The 26,265-nt window shown below is 35.6% G+C and overlaps 1 long non-coding RNA gene across 1 annotated transcript; it reads right to left on the bottom strand.

Moving 5' to 3' along the window:
• Positions 1-24,498: 24,498 nt before the first annotated feature.
• On the bottom strand, positions 24,499-25,790 carry LOC118165187. Its single transcript, XR_004749903.1, has 3 exons — positions 25,734-25,790; positions 25,160-25,222; positions 24,499-24,542 (listed from the first exon to the last, which is right to left on the bottom strand). It is a non-coding gene; the product is annotated as an uncharacterized LOC118165187 (long non-coding RNA).
• Positions 25,791-26,265: the final 475 nt, after the last annotated feature.

Below are 26,265 nucleotides of genomic sequence, written 5' to 3'. Positions count from 1 at the left end.
TTCTAGATGTGTTTTCTGCTGCTGGACAGAAGAATACAGAGAAATAATTCAATTGCACCCAAGAAATATTTATTTTGGAGTGATACTTGTAGATAGTCTACAATAATTCTTTTCTGAACACTGAACTAAAACTGGCAGCAAAATTAAATTGCTTTAAGACATCACTTGAGATCAAAAACTAGTAACAAACCCTGAAAGCCAGGAAGCTTAGCTTTGCTCCTCTCCTGTGTTTAAAATTTTGTCTTCATTTGAAGATCCTCAATCAAGCATAGGGAGTGAAATTGGCATGCTTAAAACCTAACAAACAAAAAAAACACAATCAGCAACAAAAATAAGCAAACAAACAAAAAACACCCACACACATTCAATTTTTTTGTTTTTCTAATGCTTTTAAGTCCTTAGTAAGCATGTATTGGCCATTCTCTAATTACGGTTTTCTTTAGTTCACTGCCATATCTGATAATTAGAGTGTCTAACACCTGAATTGACACCTGCAACGTTGACTGAAAAAGATCCCGGATTCACAATAAAGCAGGTTCATTCATCATTTCATACTAAGAGGGATGATTAGATGTCCACAAAATGCGTCAGTACCTTTGAAAAGGTAAGTATTTGTAATTTGCCCATTGAGAGTTTAAGGATATACAGTGAAATTATAGAATTGTGTCAACATCCTACTGTTTGCTCTGTCTCTCTTTTAGGGGCAGGCCATGAGTATGCTTGCCAGAAACATTTTGAAAGTTCTGTTTTTCTTTATAGGTTGGATTTGCAGACCCAAAATGATGTAATTTAATCAGAGCTCTACTAGATCTAAAGAAATAATATGTCCTAGAAGTCCAAGTATCTTCTCCAGCGTCATACAATGTACAGATATGCTTATATATTATCTAGGGTTCGTTTATTTATTTATTTATTTATTTATTTATTTTCAGGTAGATCTCCAGTGTCATATAATGTGCTTATATTTACCTGGGGTTTGTTTGTTTGTTTGTTTTCTTCAGATAGTTATTTTCTGATGCAGAAACGACATACATTCAATGGCCATTCTAATGCCTTCTCATCACCAGGACCTTGGACTAAATGATTAAAAACAAAGCATCTTGAGATTTTTCAGAGCTTAATTATCAGCTTCCTTCTCTACAGATGATTTCTCAATTTAAAATTAGTTACCCATGCCCAAATATGCTGTCACTTAATGGTAGGATTCATATAGTCAGTGAGCTCTGTGGAGAGATATCAGAGCTAATGGCAGCCCTGAACCTCAAAAGTAAATTTATAGTACACTGTCATTCTAGTCTCTGTCCTAAAGTTGTATGTGTTAAACTAGTTAACTGTTTTCTGGTAGTAAAATATGTAGCCACATGCAAAGAGAAACAGGATTTTTAGGGACATTAAAATCTTTCTTACTATAAGGTGTTTTATTAGAAGTGAGTTATAAGTAGATAACGTGTTCAACACATATACTATTTCAAATGATAGCAATGATTGATTTCCTGCATTGAGCTCTGGGGCCCCTGATATAAGGACATGGACCTTATTAGAGCAAGTCCAGAGGAGGGCCATGAGGATGACAAGATGGCACCTCTCCTACAAAGACAGGCTGAGGGAGTTGTTTTTTTTCAGCCTAGAGGAGAGATGGTTCCGAGGAGACCTCACTGCAAACCCTGTGTCAGAAAGATAGCAAAGTTATGCTCCAAAAGTATGAGTCAAAATTAAGCTATAGCATAGATATATTAAAATGGGAGAAAAACAGGATATGGAATACAGGATATGGAATACAAGGATTGTATTGGTACAATCCTTGTACCAATACAAGGAGTTTCACTGAGCATTTCATCTTGAATTTATTCATGAATGAACTATTAATGTTCATTTTTTACCAGGATAAAAACTATTGCTTGTATTTTATAGAAGTTTTATAGTGGTTTAGTTGTTCTAGAAAAAGTTAACTCCAAATCATTCCACCAGACTGCATAATGCTGAAAAAACATTTTAGCTATTTTAATTAGTTGTCACTAACTCTCTCTTTCTCTCTCCATATATATACATTTCTATATATACAGTAGGCAGTTGCTATATATTATACCTATGGTATATAGATATATAGGAGAATATGGCTACAGAATACAGAGGTAACAGTCATAATGACATAAGTAGCACACCTCTTCCACAAAGGAGACAGATTGTTAAAGATTAATCAAACTTTACACTTAAAAGGGAAGCCCTGGTTAATGATCTGTATTTCAGTTTCTTTCCTGGTATTTATCAACATTCTGTTGAGCACCTTATTGATATTAATTTATTCATCCTCACTGGAGGGCTGTGGGGCACAGAACCTCACTGCGCCTTTCACTTGCTGCACTGAACAAACAGCAAAGGAACAGGTTTCCAAAAAGACATAGGGATGGAAACAAAATTAGAAGTAGAAAGCAAAATGTTCGTGCTGAGGTCCTGCCTGAGAAGGTCAAACATTTGAATTTCCTTTTAGGAAGAAAAGAAAACCAGAGCTTTCCTTCCACAGTTTTTGTACCTTTTTTAGCCACAGAAGTGCCACAGGGAAGTGGAACACTGGTAGCTACATTCAGGGGCCTTTGTTGCTGATATTTCACTTTGTTACATCAAAATATTAGCCAGATTTCACTGTGGAGTCCAGTTTATATGATATATATAAATATATATGATATATATATGATATATATATGATATATATATGACATATTTTCAGAGAATGACAATAAAGACTGCTTCCTCAAATGACACAGGCATGGGAACATCACCATTGTGAGTCAAAGCTGAACCTGGGCAGGAAATGAACAATGTGCTAAGCTCTAGGGAATTGTACTGGTGAAAAATAAGAGACTGCTACAGTTCTGCAATAACTGTAAATTAACTAGGGGAGTTGGAGGAATGAGTTTTTAAAATCTAGCACCTAATTCCCTCTAAGTTCTGTTTTACATTTGCAAATATTTTCACAATTAAACAAAATGTGTACCAACACACACTTACTTTATTTAAAACACAGATGGTATTTTGTTATCTATGGTCCATATGATCGATATATTATAGTGGACCAAGCCAGTAAAACACCTGCTAACACTTATCATATAAGAGTCTATAACTCTATAACTGTATAAGTTTATCTAAAAACATTCTTAGGTGTCTGTGTATAGACTCCATTTTCATGCACTGACAGTGAAGATATCAAGTTTACACTTAAATATATCATTCAGCTTATATATTCCTCTCCAAAAGTAATTGATTCATCAAAACTTGAAAGCATGCTAAATTCAGCTAAAAACAAAGACCAGAAGCACCATTGTGCTTTCTTTTTATTAATTGCTTAAAGGTTTAAAGACATTTATCCAGGTAGAAGAGGTTGTTCATTTTAAACATTGTTATTTGGGTTATCAAATCTTGATTTCTATCATATTTAGCTATCTTCATAAAATGAATACATTAAATATTTTTGAAAATCTTCAGACATTACATATGTGGATGAGATCTCTGTATGTGTAGAAATAGGGAAAATGTAATACATTTATCTTATTAAATAAATTCCCTTTTATATGAACATAGTCCCTTATTAACATCTTATTAAAATCTAGTACTCTAGGCATGGTTAGAGTTGGGTCAGAGAATTACTTTTCTTCTTACTGCATCCTGCTCAGTCCCGTATTGAACAGGAGGCTGGAATAGATGACTCAAAAGTCTTCCTTTGAGACAACATTTCAGTAAATCATTCATCCAAATGAGCAAGGCATCAAGCAGGATATTTGAAGTACTTTTTCCACCTCAGTTACTACACTGATAATTTAGTTAATATTCCTACTTTGTACCTATTCCTATGTCTTAAGAGCATCATATTACTGAAATAGGTAATGATAACTCCTTTTAGTTTTGTTTTCCTTGTTTTTCATGATTCTTTATACCAACTGTTGTAAAGTATATATCAACAGTGACATTTTATTAATGATTTATCTTTATTCCTACATGGAAAAAAAAAAAAAAAAAAAAAAAGATGAAGAGTTTGGATAATGGCACATATTTATTCAGAAGATTCCCAATTTGGGAAAAGTTTCTTGTCATAAGGGTATATGCTGCACATAGCATTGCACTGAAATACACCTATTTCCAAAGAAGCACAGCTGGGGAACAAATACTTTCTAAATTAAGGCGCATAAGGACAGTAGTCAACCCTACAGGGAAAAATGACCTTTCAATAATAATCTTGAAAATTTGAGTGGTTTTTGGACTGTTTTGGTTGCTGTTGTTTTGTCAATTTCTGTGCTTACATTTTGTGAACAAAATAAAATATTTGAGATTTAAAAAATTAGATGAAAAAGACAATTTCCCTTTTAAATTCTCTATAAAGAGAAAAAATAAACTTCTTAGATGTGTGTATGTATAAATATATATGCATATAAAACATGATATGATATATTTAATTTCTATGATATGATATATTTATATGATATATTTAATTTCTAATTAACTATAGATTAATATTCAAGAAATTTTCTATTTTAGGTTAAAAAAAAAAAATAGTTCCTTAAACTTTTGTCCTTTTCATCAGTGCTCCAGATGCAAGCACAAGAGAGTAATTGTTTTCTGTTCTTTAAAAATTAATCTTCAAATTTTTTGTATGCAAAGTAGGGAGTTGAAATAAGTCCTGAAGTCATAGTTCTTTCAGTTCTGGCAAGCGAAGTGAAAATCCCTTTGAAAGTCTACTGATTTCCCTATTGTAGTTAGAAGAAGGAAATGGATGTTTCCAGATCTCCATTCATTTAATCCAACAGTAAATACTAAAATCTCACTTATGCATCATGTAGTTAAAATACCTAATTGTTCTCATTCATTTCAGGTGAATTCAAGTAACTGGTTGATATAGACATCTATTTTTACTAAAATTCTGTGATAACACAGTTTAAGTTCTGGTGCTGTGTCCTGCTCCACTTCAAGTGATTTTATACCACTCCTTTTATCTGTGATGATGGCTACTCTTTACACAGATAAACTTGCAATAATATCCAGTTGCCAGTTATTTCATCTTGGCCTGTAGTATCAAAATAAAAACCATGAATATATTACACAGATATAACCCACTAAAAAGAATAAAAATGTGAATCTCAGGTTTTACCCATTTAAATCACATTTCTCATGTGAGAATATTTTTAAGTGAGCTAACATTCTTTTCACGTAATACTGTAAAATAGTGGGTTGTTTTTTATGGATCACATGCTTGACACTGCATAGGTAGTCTTCTTTCAGTGATAATTGATGGTAATTAAATTAATTAATCACAAATACAATTATTATTACATGATAATACTGTCCAAAGACATCAGTGAGGGATTATGGCACAAGCATGAAGGGCGTGTAGTAGAACGAAGTAACATCCTCTCCAAAGAGATTATGAATGGTGTATTTTGAAACAACATAGTGGAGCAACAAGCAGGAAAACCCAAAGAAATGGTGAAGAGCTCTTTGCAAACACCTTAAGGAAGAGATGTCTGGTACCACTGGCTCAGGCTTCCTGAATGTTTTACGGATGCATGATGTGAGTTGTAAAGATATTGTCAGGACAAGCTAAATCTCTTTAATCTTCACTTGTCACTTTGGAAACCAGAAACTTAAGTTGCAATTCATCACGGAGACACTGTGATGCCTATCTCATGGATTGACTTCTTTGCTTGTATTAAGATAAAGATACCTAAAAAAGAAAAGCAAGCTAAGAAATGGCAGCAGGTAGCTGAAAACATGATTTGTCTGTTGACTTTGGTGAATGTGTTTTTTGTGTCTGTGCAAAGAAGAATCAACATTTAAAAGACACACTACTAACACATTGTTGGTTATCTTGGGAAAAAAATAAATAAATAAATAAATAAATGATAAAAAAATAAAGAGAGATTGGGACTGAACTCCAAGGAGGAGATAACTAAGAGAGGACATAACTAATTCTGGGTATAAAGTACATCATATCAGCAACATGAGTTTAGCAAAATTATTGCCACTCTTTCAGAGAAAAGATTTAAAAAGTAGTGTCTGATAAAATATGTATCCTATATTTAAGATCTATAAATTAGAGCCACATGGAGGGTTCTGGAAGCAAATTAAATCAGAGAAACTTTTCACTGATTGTTTCTTTACTATATTTACTTCAGCATTTTGGAAAGTAAAAAAATATGTTTTCCAATGTATATTATAAAATAACAGTTCATTTTTTTCTATAGATCTATCAATATTTCTGTGAAAGAAGACAATTGAAAACATTTTTTTAATTATAAGCAGTATTTTAGTTAAAGTGGTTCTTTAAAACAGCCTCTTGATTTGAAACATACTTGTTGTCAAACAAGATTTCTTCACTCCTTGTTGTCTGTGAAAGAATCAGAACTTTTCCTTCTGTAATTACCATAGCAAAAATATAATGCACAAACATTTACATTTATTTTATCCAAAGATTTAATATACCCAATTTCACCTTTAAGCAATCAGAGAAGATGGATTTGGTACTAGGTGAGACTGGACACCACTGCAGAATAGAGACATTACAATAATCTGTCTTTATTGGATAGTTAAAACAACCAGAACAATGATTATTTGTTCTCTGCACAAACACTGCCATTTTTAAAATTTAAGAAGAATTAATTATCTATGCTACCAAAGATCTAGATCCTCTTAATCAAAGCTTCTCAAAATTATTAGAAGCTTTCAATAAACATCTGACAGATTTCAGTCTGGTCATTTCACATAAATTGTGGTTAACTGCTTTGCCATCAAACCCATGGGATTTGCTGAAGACATTAAATTTTGGCTTTCACAGAAAATGTCTAACATCTTAAATAATATGTTCAGTATAATTTTCTGTAATGGACAGAAAATGACTAGTAGAATTAGAATCTACAAATTCAGGGTATATTTATATGTTTCATTTTACTTTAATTGTTTAAATCAGTTTTAAATTTTTTTTTCACTGTCTGACACTAATTAGCATTCTGAAGAAAAGATTATTCAGCCAATGACTAGGCCACCCCTGCAGCCGCCCTGCTACCAAAACCTCACCTCAATACATGTACTCTGAATGACATGAGTGCTTCAGAAAGAGCACTGTTGATTTAAGGGGTTGCCTCGGTAACTGTTTTATAAAATGAGTGATCCAAAATCTATTAAAAAAAATAATAATCAAATTTGACTGGGGAATGGGGCTTAGATTCAAAAATATATATATATATATAAAAATAATAATAATAATAATAACAATGAAGTCAAATCTAAATTCTTAGTTCATCTTCAATACTATAGTGTTTAAAAGTTAGGGCTGTTTAATTCAGGGAACGTTCTGCAATGCAAAACATGGAATGTTGTATACACAGTATGAAATGGTGAGTAATAAAAAAACATCAAAACTGAACCAACTTGAGGCAGCAAGTACATATTGTTTAATGCTTCTTGGCACAGATATGTTAACTTGGACACGTGTGAAATTTCCTTTTATCACGTCACATTCTGGGTTAACTCGTACTACACCTGCCGATGTGTCTTTGTGTTGGAGACGTAAACTGAGAGCATTTTAATCTCTCCCTAAAATAGACCCTTTTTAAGTTACAAATTTTGTTGGAGAATAGAATGATTCATTACAAGTCCTCAGAGCAAAGGTCATTTCCTAACACTTTATTTGAGCTTTAGCAAATATTTGGGTTCTGAGCTCCACCTACAAGACGTACTGTCCCACCTCATGCAACATTAAAGGCTGTGCTCTATGTACCTACATTACACTCCATGAACAGAGGGATAGTGAAAGACTGTCTCCTGTTGGGTGAACACATTCCCAAAATCTGCAGCTGTACTAGTGAATACAACAGTGTTGGGTCACAGGGCTTTGCACTAGAATTTGATTTTTGTCTGTGCTGATGAATTTTTAGAAAAGTCTCTGAAGCTGTTTGGGCTTGAATCTATGAGCATTGTCACATACATCCTAGGCAGCATTCAGGAAAAACACACGATGTCTGAGCACTCCCTCTTTCAGAGTATGAATGGGGCAGATTGTGGTAGTTGGTCTCATAGAAGCAGAATTTTAGTGGACAATATTTAGCTTACCCAGGTAGACTTCCAATAGTGAGGAATCTGTTGACATGCTCATTCCATCTGCAGATGTGATACAATGCAAATAATACATGTAATGGAAAAGTCCCAATGCAAGGGTGTCACTGAAATGTCTCAGGTATAACCTTCAAGAAGCAGCTTTGGTAACACACTTTTATATAGAAATCTAATGGACAGTATGAGTTTGTACCCCATATTTTACTAAAATTATTTCAGGTCAGGAGAATTGAATCTTGGTCATCTCAGCTGGTGTACAGTTAGCCTTTTTTCCATGCAATCATGATATCTAGACAATTTTCATCTGTATATCTCTTTGACAATCAATATTCCCCTTAACAACACTTGAACACACTGTCCAACCTACTGCACTTGCCAAAAATTAAGTATTTTACTGTCTGTAGTTATACTTAAAACTGTACCTGTAGGCACAAGCCATGCTATACTATTAAAACTTTCTTGACTTCCAAAACTACATACATCTACATACAAATGGCTTCTCAGGACTCGTCATTAATCCATCTTAGCTCTCAAATCACACCCAGGAATAATTTAGGAGAGTGCAAATTGTCTCAGGCCAATATCAGACCAAGAGCCATGCTAACACATCAGTCAGTGCCAGATCTCAGGTCTATTCCCTAGCCTTGCTTTGCTTCCTGACACCAAGCTGATAGCAGGTATTAAACTTCTAAAATTATATGAAATTTACTGACTAGAGAGAGAGTTGAAATGGAAATTTGTGCCCCTAACAGGAGAAAGATGATGATAATCTTGCAGCCATCTAGACACTTGGACAGCTGGACTGTTGTAGATTTTCCTGTATTAGCTGAGCTCCATTGGCTGCAATGTAATTTGAAAACCTAGCACACACCTGCATGTAGCTACTTAAGTACAGATATATTAATCTGCCAACCACAGCTTCAGTAGTTCCACCTGTTCAGCCATGAAGTCTCCATGTCAAATGCAACCTAGAAAAAGCTAACTCAGCTATTGCTTCATTCAGCAATAAAGCTGCAATTAATAGGTTTCATTCTTACAGTTAGAAAGCATTTGTAATAATTAGCATAGTAAGCTGGGATTGTAATTAAACATGTTCTGATCATGCAGCTGTGTAGGATTCCAGACCTGTCAGTTAATGAAGCTCAATATGATACTGTCAATAACAAATCTGATAATTGCTTACAGGGCAATGGCAAGTTTAACAAATGTTCCTTCATGCAAGTAGTGGATAGAAATTGCTTTCAGCCAATTATGCCTTCAATTACTTTGGATGAATGAGGCAGGAACCTCTAGCCTATTATAAGCCCAAATACATCGTTAGTAAGTAAATATTTTGACAGTGTTGGAACTGACTTCTGTAAAAGCACGTATAATATTTATAAGCATTGAAAAGGTCACATATTGTATAATCATAATTCAGTGCCAGCTACAGGAAATCCATGATGAATCACTGCAGTAATATTTTAATTCTGGGAACAGTCAGTAGTTTTTTGAAATATTATAAGAGATGATATGACTGATAAATACCTGTGTCTTGTAATACCTTTAAAAAGAAGAAGCAAAACAACAAAACAGGAAAACATATATAATTATCATGCAAGAAAGTGTATACTAATATATACCATACTGGAAAAGCCATATCCATGTATTTTGGGGTAGAGTTTTATATCAAATTTTATCCGAGAACAATTTTAGTAAAAATAGGAGAAGATTGATTGTTTTGGCCTTCCAAAGAAAGAAAAAAAAAATAGGGAGTGGCAGAGAGGGAAGGAGGAAGGATCTTCTAGCTACCCTGGAGATTAATTTCACGTGGCTCAGGATCAGGATTTGCAGTTCTTGCTTCATCCTTGCTTGAGGAGGAAATGCAAATATGAGATTATCCTCCACTTTCAGGAGAACTGGTTGTAAAACAGCACTGAGAGGTCATGAAAGTTTCTGTCTTCAGGGGAACAAACTGATGTATGGCAATCTGGTGCCAGCAGAATTACTATAAAGGTTAGACTTATCCTGTGCAATTTCTTAGTTTCTCTGGTTTCCATAAATTATTTGTCTTCAAAGCAAGAAATAAGGTCTGAAATCCTATAGCACATGTGAAGTGAGAAACTAGACCAGAAAACAAGTGGTTTATTTCAACAAAATATTGTTGAATGTCCCATGCTCTGTGAAAAGATTTCTGTTAAGTATATATTGATTATAAACTGTGTGCACAATTGATTTGTCTCAAGAGAAAACAGATCACTTGAATACCTGTAGATCTGTTTATTATAGCACCACTTAAAGTTTACTGCAGTTTACTCCATTTTAAAACAGTGATCCAATGGCAAATCCTTGAAATATTTTTATAACTGAAACTGAGCTAGTAAACTAGATTTTTTCATTTTAGTTTTTCAGTTTCTAGGGAACTAATTGAAGCAAGCAGAAGCCTTCTTTAGTTACCTTTCCTTTTAAAATATAGACTAGTTAGCCACTTGTTTTGAAATTATGCTTCATTGTTCAGCATGTATTCTCCCTTTGCTGGAAGGCTAGGGCAGATAGGAAGGTAGAATAGACCTTTACTATTAATGTTATGAATGCAGATAGCATTTGAACTTTATGTGTTAAACCTTCATACTCTCTGAATAGTAGCTCTTCATGAATGCAAATTTTTGCATTACTGATTTTTCTTGTCAAATTTCAGGTTAAAACAACATACCATGCCATTAAAAAAACAAAAGGTATGTTGCATCCTCATGATTCAACAAATGCAGCAAGTAGGTCTTCTGTTTATACCAAGTGCATGTGATCTCATAGTCTCAGTCTTATCATTTCTGTATTATCTGCTGCATATTTATTACTTCCAAAGTAGTCCCCTGTTACAATCAAAAGAAAGTATATATAAAGCATGCAGTTCCTTTGAACTAAACAGTGCTGCCTTACTCTAACATGGCTTTGAACTTGTGGTCCAAAAAATTCAAAAGTCAAGCTATCATAGTCTACCTTAACAAAACTGTAAATTACTCTTTTTTGCTAAGTATTACAGTGCAGTTTTCAATAATAATAATAATAATAATAATTCCTAGATCTGGTGTCCCATTAGGATTGCTGGGGTCTTCTAGACTTACTTTCAGTTCATGACAAGCTGTATAGTCTACTGCACTCTTGTAGCTTCATGTAATTCCATCTTCCGCTATCGACCTGTGTCTAAACTGCTAAATGCTTTTAAGGTACTGTTTTACTCCATAAACCTGATTTTCAACAACTTTGTCCTTTACATCGCCACTTCTAAAAACCACAGATGAAGACAAATCAAAGATACATAGACATGGCAGCACATTTCTATGTCCATTCTATAAAGATATCAATAAAGGTGAATGTTGCTAAAGACAATGTTGTGTATACATGGTTGAATATTGACATATTTTTCTAGAAATTTTCTTAATGGATTGAATACAGGATAACTGTTGTCATTTCAGGTTATTAACTTCATATTTACTTGTTCTCTGGATGATGTAGCTTTTTTTTTTTACTGTATAAGATGTCTTTCCCCTACAATAAGATCTCATTAAAAAGATTAACAATAATACTCCCATAGTCACCAAAATCATGATGTTGATAAATCTCAAACCATTCTATGGGAGTAACTTCACTTTTTTACAGTCCAGTGTTCTTATAAAATCACTGATAAAAGACCAGTTAATATCATGAGTATACCACAAAGGAAATTACTTCTGTTACTAAAAAATAAAAATAAATAAATAAATAAAATTACCTTATTTGTATAAGAAATTAAACTCATCAAGTTTATTTTTAGTATGTCAGAATGAAATATGATCATTTTGATTATACTGAAAAATAAAAGGCTGATACTCTATATCTTTTTGTATGTGTGTGTCACTGAACATTTTCAAATTGTTCAGATTAAAACTTCTACCATGTAATTGCTACTTGGTAAGCTGCTGTATACATTGCTCTTTTGATTTATCTATCTCGACAAAAATAGCAAAAAAACACATGAACTTAAACAAATGTCAACCATGTGAAGAAAAGAAAAAAGCCTGTTTCGCATTAAAAATTGCATGTTTTTACTTATAAAGTTCTCTCATTTTCAGCCACTGATTTTTGCCACCATTATCTTCCTTGCATGTCCAGTCCCTGTTATTTCTGGAACTCTTCTAGTGCACCCCGGAATTTTCCTGCTGACTTAATGCCCTAAAAGGTATTGTATTTTTTTTTTCCTTGCTAACATCCTCCTACAGTCTACAACTATCAGATGTCAGATGTCTTTTCATTCAGACAGCCTAACAGCTTAATATTTCTACCTATTTTCAAGCCAGATGTTCTCAGCTTAGTTCTTCTCCTTTTCTTAGTTCTTCTTTTCCATCCTGCTCTTCGGATGGTGCCAGACCATGAGCATTTAGACTTCTATCAGCTGTCATTTGAAAAACTATATTAAATTTTACTGAGGCTAACAAGTTGCCTGAAAGCCTTGTAAAGATGTAAACTCTGGAGAATGCAAGTGAAATCCTTAAAGCTATCTGGGAACAGTCATACGGAACAGTTGCGGCCTCACCTCGAGTACTGTGTGCAGTTCTGGGCACCACAGTATAAAAAGGACATGAAACTGTTGGAGAGTGTCCAGAGGAGGGCTACGAAGATGGTGATAGGCCTGGAGGGGAAGACGTACGAAGAACGGCTGAGGTCACTGGGCCTGTTCAGCCTGGAGAAGAGGAGGCTGAGAGGAGACCTCATCACAGTCTACAACTTCCTCGTAAGGGGGTGTCGAGAGACAGGAGACCTTTTCTCCATTAACACCAGTGACAGGACCCGCGGGAATGGGGTTAAGCTGAGGCAGGGGAAATTTAGGCTTGACATCAGAAGGGGGTTCTTCACAGAGAGGGTGGTTGCACACTGGAACAGGCTCCCCAGGGAAGTTGTCACTGCACCGAGCCTGTCTGAATTTAAGAAGAGATTGGACTGCGCACTTAGTCACATGGTCTGAACTTTTGGGTAGACCTGTGCGGTGTCAAGAGTTGGACTTGATGATCCTTAAGGGTCCCTTCCAACTCAGGATATTCTATGATTCTATGATTCTATACTATAAGAGTGTCTTCAGCTGGTAAGCAGTCAACATGATAAAAAAACTGCCCTCCCAACATGCATGTAGCATTCGAGAGAATATAAAGAGACAGTACACAAAGCACAGCTGGTAAGCTGTGCTCCCCAGCTGGCAAAGTGACTTTTAGGGCTCATATTGTTTAGCTACACTTTCATATATGACAAAGCTATGCAAATCTGTCATAACGCAGTGTGAATGATTAGCACAGAAGGGCCCCAATATTAAGAAGTGGATCCCTGTTGATTGTTCTTCAAACTTCATATCAGTACTCTATGTAGAATTTGTTTGTCAAGGACGATTTAACACTGTATTGATTTTAATCCCATAAAAGATAAAGGTAATGCTACTTTTAATCCACTTCTGTTTGTCCACTAAAATAGACATTAAACATTAGGATTATTTAAATATGACACTCCCTTTGGAGATGCTGGGAGCCATTCAATGTTAAGCCAGGCTGAGCTGATCATGGCTGCTGATTGTAGGTGTATATTTGATTTTAATTGACAAGCAGTGCCTAAGTGCATAGCAGGGATTAGCTAGAACTTGCAACAGGTGTGGTACGGACAAAAAAAGTGGAAGAATACCTATTGCAAAGAATGCCTTCAGAATACACACAAGACTCTTTAGGTCCTAAAGCTTGTGGTACCATTACGGCCATGCTAATTTATTGCAATATTAGCAAATTAATTAAACTAGAGACAACTTCATATTCTGACTGTATTTCTCATATTGAGTGCTACCGTTTTCTACAGTAACAGCCAGGTAAAAACTAAATATTGCTTATACCACTTGGAAACATGATTGACAAAGACAGAATAGGTTTCTCAGCTTGGATGTTTTCCAATACTGATTCAGATATGATGCCAAAACAGGTAAAAGGAAGATAAGTGTCAAGAATGACACCAGTCATTTCTACAGTTTTCATGCAGAGTCTGTAGAAGAATTCTCACTCCTTTCATTAAAAATCTATTGTTTTTCTTTTTTTTTTTTAATGAACATTATAATGAAAATATTTTTTACTTATCAAAATTATGGCAAGGTCTTTTTTTCCTGTATCAGCTCTCAGTGAGAGAATGTTACAAACTTCTCTTCGATATATTAGGTAGTGACTTAGTAGCATTCAATTATCTTGGCTATTTTGAATAATCTGTAACTGCAGAATCACCGAATCTCAATATATGTCAAGCCCTTTTTCTGTTCCACATACACAATTGAAGATGCTGAACTCAGAAGCTTCACAATCACATCTCTACAAATGAGATTACTCTTATATACATGTAGGATTGCAGTTCCCAGCAATATATGAGCAAAAGTGACAATGATGTAGTTTTTTGGTTTAAAATGGGTCTCAGTTTTGCATCCTTAGCCAGAGGTTTCAATTCTATGAGTGCAGGGCATTTTGAATCTATCAATATCTGATAAAAATATCTGATACCTATCTGATAAAAAAATACAAAATACACAGCAAAAGTGTTGAATGACCCACTGCCATATTTGTTTTAGCATTCTACCACTCCTTTATAGGAGCTTGTGCAATAGGACTGTTTCTGATGTAGGACTGAGACAGTTTGTATAGTGTTCTATTTATGCCATGTTTTGGACATCAAGATAACTCTGGTTCCTCCTATGTAAGCTGTTGTCCCTTTTATAATGATTAGACCTTATTTGAAAAAATATTCATATTCAAAACATCATTAAAGAAAACTCCCTGAGATAACGCATGCATTAGAATCCCATTATGATCAGAAAAGTGTGAGAAAAATGTTAGAAGCAACCATTTTCCCACCTTTTCCTGAATAAGGATGAATTGGAGCACACATTTCAGTTCTTTGCAGAGATATAAATATGGTTTTGGCTTCTTTGTTAAAATAATAATAATAATAAATGGAACAAATAATAATAATAATAATAATAATAATAATAATAATAATAATAATAAAACTAAGAAGTGCCTGAAAACGTTATCTGACAGTTGTGAACAAGTATCTTCTGTAATGTTGCAGCCCTGCTATGTCTCCTTCGGTCAAACCTGCATTCAGCTCAGATTCATGGCCCAGTGGGAAGAGAACCATCTCCACATGATACACACAGAAATTTTATGTACTTTTTTTTGCCAGTAAGAATATATCAACCTAAGGTATCACTGTGTCTGACGGTTGATGACTTTTTCTTATTCTAGAGCAAGAACTGACCTTTAGCCTTGTGAGGAGAGGGAGCTAGTCATGGATGCCAAGTCTGGGAGTCACACAGGGTATTTGGACTCTCGGATTGTGACAGTTCATGTTGTGAGACAGCAATTGCTCAAGGAAATTGTACTGGTCTTTTGTTGTTGCATAACTGGTAACAAACTATAAACAAACACTGAATTTGCTTGTCAACTTGAGGCTTGCCTTCTGTTTCACCATAGTAAAATCAGGAGTAGATATGACCTCAGGTAGTAAAATATTCAACTTCTGGGGGTGTTTTGCAGTAGTAGTATTCAACCTGTGGCTTATAAATACATCAAGAACTATTAACTAGAACTGGAAACTGCTAATAATCTCCATATATCCTCCCCCAGCAGTTAACTCTTATTAAGTTTAACTTAACTCTTATTAAGTCTAATTCTTACACAGAACATGGATGCCTCAGAAGATCAAGAGAAAAAAAAAAAAAAAAAGAAAAAAGGTCTGGACTATACACATAAGACAAGAAACGATTGCCTAGCCTGCGGTCCACTCTGCCTACAGCCAAGCTGCTACCATGACACATTGCAGTTAGGAGCATGCAGGACAGGGTAGTATATGTAACATAAGCCCAAAGCAGTGGATTATCACTGACTGCTTCATTCCCAGTAAAGCCAACATATCCAGGAATCATCGAGGGAGTTTTCCATGCCCAATTTTTTTACACTGTAAGGTGAAGTATCTTACTTTATATAAGCTACAACATATAGTCCATCAGTGCTACAACTGAGGCTATATCTATAGAAGTGATGGAAGTGTTGCCAGGCCAGTCTTCTGACCTTAAGGCCAAATCACTGGGCCCAGCTACAGCTGTTACACTCCACACAGCGTGGATGGATCCCAAACTGTGTGTGGGGGATGGTCCTTGGCCCATGGTAACTTCTGAGTTATGCACTGGAATTGTTTAGACAAAGCTTATCAGCCTGAACTCCAGATATAGCCCATGCTAACAGGTTAAGCAATAGGCATTGCACTGCGCTATTTGGGTTCATGCTCTTTCCTTATGTAATGTGCAAATATAAATATAGAGGCTGACACCCACTAACTGGAAAGTTGCAAAAGCTGGAGTTGATGGAAAATGTCATGAAAATGTTCCATAGCATGGGATTCATGTGCAGCTGGGCCAAAGCACTTACCAAGCAGACTTCTCCTGTATGCATTTTAACTTTTCTTACGGGGTGAAAATCAGATTTTGTGTTCAACTCTTGTAAGTCAAATGGTATCTTTGTCTGGAGCATTTCAAAATGAATACCCACAGCCAACCTTCACTGTCAAGATTAAGACAATCCCCTCCTATATTTGCATGCATTTTAGTCATTCAGTAAAGTCACACCCTTTGATCCTTCAATTATGTCTTTTGCAAGATAGTTTTACAGGAACACTCTAGATGATTAAACGTGTTCAGGGAATTCTAAATTGTTTTTTGTTTTTCAGAGATGAGTCTACCAACTGTGCTCATCTGAACAGTCGCTGGCTTCTGGCTGCCTTGGACCAGTATGAGTTCGAAAGTTGAGATTCCCACAGAAAGCTGCAGGTTTTTTAGAAACCCTTTGAGGAGGTCTGACACTTGGCCACCGGGAATATTTCTCATGGTCCTGGAAAACTGCAAGATTGCTGGAAAACATCTATTTCACCTAAATTAATATTACATAAGATCTGAAAATTTAAATAAAGCTCTAATTGCATTTTAGGATTCTGATGCAGTTTATGCTGCTTAGTCTATTGACTTGCAAGAATAACAAGGTGAGGTCACTGGCAAACACATTGACCTACTATGATGAATAACAGCTAGCAAAATGCTTATGATACATTTGTTAAAGATGTTCCACATGTTCCTGGAACAGTGGTTTTCAAATGCTTTAATACCAGAAGCCTTGCAGAGTCAATTTTTATTGATCTTCTGGTAGGGACAAGCTACAACTTCCAGACCACCAAGTCATGTAAAAAAATTACTCAGATTCTCATTTTTATTGTATTTTATTTTACTATAAAGTGATAACAATGATCTCAACTCTTAAAATTGGGCAGAATCTGGCCTGCCACTGTCTTGCTGAGGAGCTTGACTTTAGGGAGATAAATTCTTTCCACCCTTTGGCAAAAGGAAAGCCTCTGCAGAGGCAGATCCAGTTTGCTTATCCTACATTCATTTAATACAAATATAACTCATTTAAAGTACTTCCTCCAGTGTGAGTGAAGGGAGTTGAGGTAAAAAGGATCTTGGAGCTCAGTGCAATTCAGGGTTTAGCCAAGTCATGACAGACAACCCAGGAATGGGAAGATGAGATTTGCAGTTTGTATCCTTGCTGGGTAGGTTGAAAACACAGGGTATAATCTATCATGGTTAAGCAGGCTTTTCAACTCTTCTCTGAGGAAGTGAAAGAATGGAAGATTTGGGGGATCTGAAGCAGATGAGGCAGACATCAGTCAAAGCCAGTTGCAGAATATTCACATGAAGGAAGATTTAGAGATTCTGTTCTGTGCTACTAAGACTATTTCTGCCTTTCTTCCAATGACTTTATAGTAGAATACACAACCATTCCAGGGAGCAGAATCCAAAACTTCACTTTTGTTCCTCCCTGTTCTTGTAGGGGAACTCTAAGATAAAACAGAAAAGGAAATAAGTAAAATAAATAAATAAATAAATAAATAAATTACAAGCATGCACAGCTACAAAGAGTTATTCCAGTGACCTTTATTTCTGCTTTGCAACAGGAAAACTATGCAAAAATCTAAGATCTAGTTCTAATTTAAGAAGGTTTATGCTGTCTGTAACAGCATATCTATGCACAAAGTTGTGCATAGATATGAAGGCAGATCATTAAGGCAGATATTAGAAATTGTAATCTGTCCTTTTAATCAGAAGACTACCTAGTACTGATGACACTGAGAAATGAAGAAAATCTGGAGGAAAAAAAAATAAAGGAGGTAAACATAGAAAATACAGGTTGAAACTATTGTTAGCCCCTGAACAAATGCAAAGGATGGAAAAAAATGCCCTGTTTCAGAATCAATAAAAATATGTTGATTTTTGAGCTATCAGAAAAAAATAATCCAGGATTCCTTGTCCTTTATGCATTATTAGTCTTGGGAATACTTTTCTTCAATATGTATTGAGCATGCATATTAGTCAAAGGCTCAATTTAGTATTAAGCACTTGTGTAATGAAAGCAAGAGCTTCACAAGAACAAAGACTCAGAAAAGTCTGTGCATAAAAGGTGTATCATGTTTGCCCTGTAAATTTTAGCATATCCTGCTAAATGTTATGTCTCTGCTTCAAATACCTTGAAGCATGGTCTTCACGATGTTGCACAAGGGAAATCTCCAATATTTATGACCAACCTTGAATTGTTCACAATGAACTTAACATTCCCACCCCCCAAAAAAGACCATAAATCATGTACTTGATGCTTCATATCACCTGTCTGAGCGCTACGATGAATCACAGATTACCTTATACCATAAAGAAATTGAACTCTTTCAGTAATCAATTGAAAATTGTCTGCCTTTTTTCCGAGATTCTCTGTACTTACTGGTGGCAAAAAGAAAATAAAGGATTTGCAAGAACTGCAGGAAGTTAAAACTGGTGGATTGTGGGATTGCAGCTGATCGATTTCTAGTGCTTACAGATTGTGTGCCCAGATAATTTCAAAGCACATGGTATGAAGGGGTCACATCAGCCTCATGCCAACATTTTTTTCAGCATCAGGCAAGACTGTCACTTAAGACCTAGCCAAAAGATTTACAATGTAAATGGTTAGTGCATATGGGCATTAGATTGCCTAAAGTCCCCAGCTGCCAGTGCAGACAAAGCTTTAATTAGACAGTAATGCTGGAAAATTGTGCTAGTATGGAAGTTTTCTTTATTCAGTAGGCAGTTCTTCAAGTAGTACTGAGTTGAAATCAACAACCAGCTTGACAAGTAACAGTGGCACATGGTTTTAGATCAGTATTTATTAACTATATTCAAACAGCTAGCTAAAGGTAAAAGTTTATCATTATATCTCAAGAGGCATTTGATACAGTAAACAAGTGAGAACAAGTTTCCTTTAAAAGATTAGATACATATATTTAGAGATCTATTTTCTTAGGGGAAAAACCTGATTACATGGCTAGCTTTTAGAGATTCAGAAGAACAATGTCCATGAGAGAAATAAGTAATTTTAAGCACATGTTCTGCAGACAGTTATACCACTTGTGTACACTAATCTGATAAATTAAAGAGGTCCTAGGAGTTTAGAAATAGTTCTCAGTACATGGTGTTAAAAATATCAGCTTGTATATTCAACTTTAGGCAAAGCCACCAAAGCAGACAAACCACCTTCAGTACTTTATTTTATTCATTCTGTGCCTTATCCCTTATTTCTTTAATGTGTGAAATGAGAAAGCTGAAAAGAATGCTAAAACTTAAACAAAAAACCTTTACCTTAAATTCTTAATTCTGGTATGCAATGCAAAAGGAAAGTTTTATGTTGTGTTTTTGTCTGTTTGTTTTTGGCGAAAGTATAACCAAATTGTTTCCAAAAGCCCGAGGTTTCTGAATTATCTGATGCACTGGAACATGTAGTCTAAAGTAGTAGTCAGCTACCCAAGGTGGTAAAATCTACAGTAGGAACATGGAAATCTGAATCTGATGTCACCAATCAATTATTAAATTTACTTTTGTGCATCAGCTACCAGCAAGAATTTTAGCTGTCCTTAGGTAAAGTAGAAATGGAACACTAAGACAAAGGAAGAATAGGAAAAGATGAAGAAAAACCTTCCTTTCAAAGATAATTTAGTTTACCTGATAAGACTCTGAGCATTGGTAAGAGAATTCAGGAAAGGGTCAAGGTTTAAAGTGGTTCATACTAAAAAATCTACAGGTGAATCACCCTACAATATAGAGTCAGATTCTCATATTCACAAAGTCTTTGCAATGCAAACAAGCGTCATAAGATTGTTGCAATACATTTGCTCACATTCTAAGTCCCCTTTTGGCTGTCAAAGCAGATGAAAGAAACCTTGGTATAAATGGAAGTTGGATTTATGTATTTAATGTACATGTAGGCACGCAAGGAGAAACAGCTTATTGTTGTTACGGATATTTGAGGGGTTTCCATTTATGTTATTTTGAAGCACTTGCTTTGTCTCATTTATACTTCATACTCTTTAATTCTGGAGATGAATGAATGGCTTAATGTTTTTTCCTTGACAAAAGCAAGAAAACTTTCCTACTTGGTATTGTCTGTACATTTCCTATGGTAAAATCCTTATTTTACAAGTACACACACCTCGTGGTCTTCCTCTGTACAGGTGTGGCTTGATGAAACCTAAAACTTTAAATTTAATGGAATAACAACATCCAGGACAGTGGTGGGATAAGAATCCCAGGTACTACTTAACTATAAAATTACACTACACTGGGAGAACCCACCTTTTCCTGTGTAGCACTGCCAAATGGCAATAGTATCTACCAATGCTGTGCCAACCTTTTATTACTTTACAACAGATAAATACTGAAAATTATGGCTAGTAGTACATGTGCCTCATTTCAGAACCCATTAAATTTCACTACTCTTAAGTTCTCCCTACAACAGATAAGGGTGGGGAAGTAAGTGTGACCAGTGTTAATCTGCCAGTCCTAGAACTTTTAAAAGTTGGAATCTAGTTTCCTGAAAATTAGATGAATACTATATATCACAACAGCCTTCAGCTGCCACTCAAAGTTTGATTAAATCAGCACTGAAATTCCAGATAGCTCCAGAACTGCCACCAAAAGCCAATGGTTGCTTGCTCAGGGTCACTCTGCTGCAGTCAGACAGTCATGCCATGCACTTAAGCACAGAAGCAAGCAGTGCCTCTGCAGGGTGCTAAATATTTCTCTCTCTGGGCAGTAGTTGCAGCACCAGGGAGCAAGGTTTCTTGTCTTCTGTGGAATAAATACAAAGAAAAGATTTTTTTTCATGCTAGGTCATTTGAAAATCTCAGAGGAAATTTAACAAGCTCTTCCTTTACACCTTACCAAAAGGAATCCCCTATAGACACTGTGTGAACACGTACAACAATGGGCCGTGTGGTAAGTGAATAGATGAAAGCAATACTTGTCAAGATTTTGTGGGGGTTTGGTAATGTTGAGTTAGCTAATCCAGTCCACGTTCAGTCAAGGGGATTTGATTTGTCTGTTTGCTTTAAACAATACATATTTATATTACAGAATATGTTCACATCCAGCATGTAACTAACTATTTGCAATGGTAGCCAAAATGGGATTAACTGTTCCGGTCTTTTAAATTCAGGACAAATATGAGTAAATTATTGTGAATATTATTCATGACTGATAATGGGTCAAAGTAGTCAATAGAGCATTACACCTGTTTTGCCTATATAGAACAAAAAATTTTACCTCAGTTTTAGACTATGGAAGAATTTTGAGTCTTGTAACCATGGCTTTCAATGCATATTGGCATGATCTTAGTCTCTTGAATATAGATGCACTTGTAAGGGTGAGATCAAACTCATCTGATTTTAAAGGTAATAATCTCTGGTCAGTTGTAGATTTGAGTATCTACGAAGTAGTGTGTACTTCTGAGCAAGGTGACCAGGTTACTGTTCTTACCAATGGAGAACTGTGACAGGATTAAATATATGCATGTAATGTCATTTTAAGTGCTCCGAGTTGTATTATCTAGCTTCCAGCTGCTGTTCCAGAAAGTTCTAGATCTTCTTTAGGCCTCCTTTCCTTGCCGGTGCAATGGGTATCTTGGATGCCCTGAGGCATCTCAGATGGTTCTAGATGCCTAAGTATGGACAAGAACCTCTGTCCACAATGTTCATATCTTCACCTAAGATAGTCTTGACCATGGCTAAAGCTGATGAAGAGCAATAGGCATATCTCCCCTGGTATAGATACGTTTTAAAATGACTTGACACTTGTCAAGCCACTGTTCTTCTCTGTTGCCTGCTAAAGGAGCATGAAGCTTACCAGATAAGGCATGTGCATCTATATCTAGTCATCCAAATATATGCGAGTCCTATTTTCCTGCTTCTGGAAGAGGCATCCATGACAAAGGACCAACTCCTTTTATATCCATGGTTAATCTTATTGTTATGGGACTATCCTCACTGATCTCAAAGAGCAGATGCAAAGGAAGAGTGCAGCCATTCACTCACCCATCCCGGGTTTGGTGAAGTGCTGGGTCAGTGCATCAGTGTCTGTGAATATGATATTGTTCTCTTCAAATGTCAAGAAATAAAAAATCTCTTTCTAAAAAGCAGGGAGAACAGACATAATGCTTTGTTTATATCACTTTCAAGAAAAAAAAAAAAGAAAAAAAAGAAAAAAAAAAAAGGCTAAATAGTAAATAGTATACCTGGGAATGCAATGATTTCACAATGCCCAAAGGTAATTTTGCAAAATCAGGGTCAAATGAGCTGATATCACTGGAACTGCTGCAGATATTTGGCTAGTGAAGTTGGCAGAACAGAATTTCATGACTTAATTGAGTAGTTGGTAAAGCTTGAAGAAGGAAGAGAAGAAGGAAACCAGGCCCTTATTTTTACTGAGCAAGAGCTGGAGATGCCAAACTATTTTTTGGTCTTTTTCCTTCAGCGCTTGTTCTCTGACTCTGCCCTTTTCCTTGAAATACCTGGAAACACCATCCCAAGACAACCAGTTCTTAACATGTCCAGTTATATCCACTCACAGTTCCCTCACTAAATGAAAGCATCAGCAAGACAGACTGGGGTTATGGCACCATACCTCCAGGACATGATGATTTAACAGCCCTGCACACCTACCATGGATATAATCCCTAAAATAAGGATGCTAAATCAGTCATCTTTCTCTTCAGTGCAATATGATTAATGGGAATATGTATGACACCTTGGTTGGGTACCTCTAGACCTGAGCCAGGGTGAAGATGTTGGTATGATAAACATAGTCCTGCTACAAATTAAGTGTCTCAATGCAGACAGAAAATAAGCACAAGAGGAAAAAAGTTTATCAAAATGAGAGAAATAATTCATAAGAAAAATATATCATCACCATGTGGTAAACAATAAAAGCTGGACTGCTCAGTCACCCAAAAGAAGACCTGAAACAGGAGCTCACTTAAAATGGCCACTTTTCATATCACCTGTCAAACCTGTGAGCCCAGATCCCATCATAAGCCATTTACACTACTGCTGGGTTCATTAAGCTTTTCATAACTGCTCTGACATTCATTCAGAAGAAACCCCAAATTAAGAAACATATACTCAGAATGATCCACAGAGGCTACCATCAGTCTTCTTACTGGGGTGCTTTCCCCTGCAGTGCTTCCATGTTGGAAAAGAGAGGAAGCAGTTCTGCCTAGGGAGTCTGGCTGAGCAGCTTTTTGTGTAAGAGACATTATATTTCTCCAATCAAATCGTACATAAGCCTTCTTGAAAAAGTGTTAATATCACTTGTTGTGGGAGCAATAGAGTGAAGATGTGTCAACACAGCCTTCAGGGAGGGACAGCCAGTTGTGCAAGCCTGTACTTTTCTGAGGGAACTCACCCTAGAATATGCTCCTCCACATCAAAGCCGTGACTGTAACCCAAACTAAACAAAGGAAAATCATCTCAGGTATTCTTGCCTAAGTTATGAACAAAGCCCTGGGTTTCAGGAAAGACTTAGAGACTTAAACAACATACCTGATGTTAACTGCAGAGTAATCCATACTAACTGCATGTCCTCTTTCCTTAAAGCCAGCTTTTGCAAGTATGAAGATACTGGTTTAAGGCATAATCTTGTTTTTCTCAGTTCTATCTGCCTTACTGCAGTCTAAAAAAAAAAAATCAGGAAAGATACTATTTTTGTAAAGTTGCTTCATTTTTTTTTCATCACCAATACAATTCTCAGAGAATCTGCTGTCTGATTTTCTATACATCTAAACAATAAATAAATAAATAAATAAAATTAATAAAATAAAAATCAAGGTATTGTGCCTAAATCTAGGCCTCTGAACTATAACGATCTGATCCAGTATAGTCTGTCTATTACCACTGAATAAAATGAATATCTTTCAGATAACGTCTTAATCCACTTTTCAGAGACAAACCTGTAATGAATAGCCCTCCTACGGGTCTCTGTCTTTGTCTTCTACACAGGCAACCTACACAACCTGTTAGATTAGATCATTTAGATGAGATTAAGTTATGTCCCTCTGTTACACTAATTTACAATTTCATTTTCAATGAAGCAAATACAAGATGAAAAGCAAGAATGCAAGAAATCAAGAAAGCAAAAGAAAGCAGGAAAGCAAGAATGCAAGAAAGTAAGAAAGCAAGAAAGCAAGAAAGAGAGCAAGAAAGAAAGTAAGCAAGAAAGAAAGGAAGAAAGGAAGAAAGGAAGAAAGGAAGAAAGAGAAGTAATGAGATCCAATTTCTCAAACATTTTCTTTTTATATCAGACCCCCACATTAATTCTAGGGGAGCCAAATTAAGGAAATTTCTTATCATATGTGCAAATGTTATGTAGAAGCACACTCGTAACTTTTGCTCAGGCAACAACTCAAGGATTTGAAGTACAGAAAAAGAAAAAAAGAAGCCTGACATTTAAGCAAACTGACATCTGTTTCATTAACAGACAACCTGGATAATTTGATTCTTGTGTAAAAGCTTTTCTGTCATAACTCTATGAACTGAAGAAACTGTTTAACCAGCTTTAGCAGAGTATAATCCCTTAAGTTCAATGTTTTACCCTCACTGCACTTAGCAATGTAAACAATATTATGAATACCTGGAAGCATTGCAGCAGATTCACAATAGCAACCTGTTATAGTCTGCACATGTGAAATTGTTTCTGACAGAAAAAAAAAAAAAAAAAAAAGGAAAGGGGGAATGATCAGAAGAAAATTTTGGAAAATATGGGAAATTCGTATTAATTCCCTACAGCTATAGTCAATGTTAACAGACTCAGCAAGGAATACTTAACATTAAGGTTTGAGTAGTCCTCAGAATATCAGCTTCCCTGTTTGTCAATTTCACACTTTAACAACTGGTAGAATAGTTTTTTCAGTAAGCAATTTGTCCCATTGGTTCGGAAATGAGAATATTTAAGATATACATATACATAGAATAGAGGTGGGGGCAGTTTAGAAATGTTAACAGTTTGTAAGAATTTTCAACGGCATAAACCTGCATTTTCCATCATGGACCATATGTGCACCACTAAAAACCACAGGATAGGTTACCTTGTATAACTAAAGCTATGGTAGACTGGCAGTAAGCAAGGCAGAAAAATGAAAAGTATATTCTCACAATGTAAAAAACATTAAAAATTACTTTCTCTTAGCCTCACCTCATCAACCCACCTTGCTTTAAAATTCATGCCCATTCCATTATGCATTTTTGCTGGTACCTCTGAGAAGAGTTTGAATTTGTCTTTTCTATGACCCCTGCTGAAACAGTAATTAGATCCTCCTCACTGGCCTTCTATTCTCCAGGCTAACAAATGCATCTCTCTCAGTAACTCTACTTGTGTCACGCATTCCAGCCCCAAGTCTTCTTTGCCTTCTACTGAACTTGCTGCAATTTGCAGTTATCTTTCTTGTACTGTGTGCACCAAATCAGCAAGCACCCGTATGGAAAAAATACAAGATACACGGAAATTCTGTGCTAAAAAAATTGAGTTGAAAACTCATGCACACCTGCACACATGCATACAGATACATACATGTATGTATATATAGTGATGTCTTTTTATTATTCATTCCATGCCTAAATATTCTTCTCTATATGTTCTAAGTAGAAGTAGAAACCAGGCATATTACATACACACCTATTTCATTTTTCCTGTTGCACCATTTGCTAGATGAATCAGCAAGAGTCTTCAATCAGTACTTG

Source organism: Oxyura jamaicensis, chromosome 3 (genome assembly GCF_011077185.1).
Source record: "Oxyura jamaicensis isolate SHBP4307 breed ruddy duck chromosome 3, BPBGC_Ojam_1.0, whole genome shotgun sequence".
NCBI lineage: Eukaryota > Metazoa > Chordata > Aves > Anseriformes > Anatidae > Oxyura > Oxyura jamaicensis.
The sequence above is the reverse complement of the archived record's forward strand: the minus strand, read 5'-3'. Positions and strand labels throughout refer to the sequence as shown.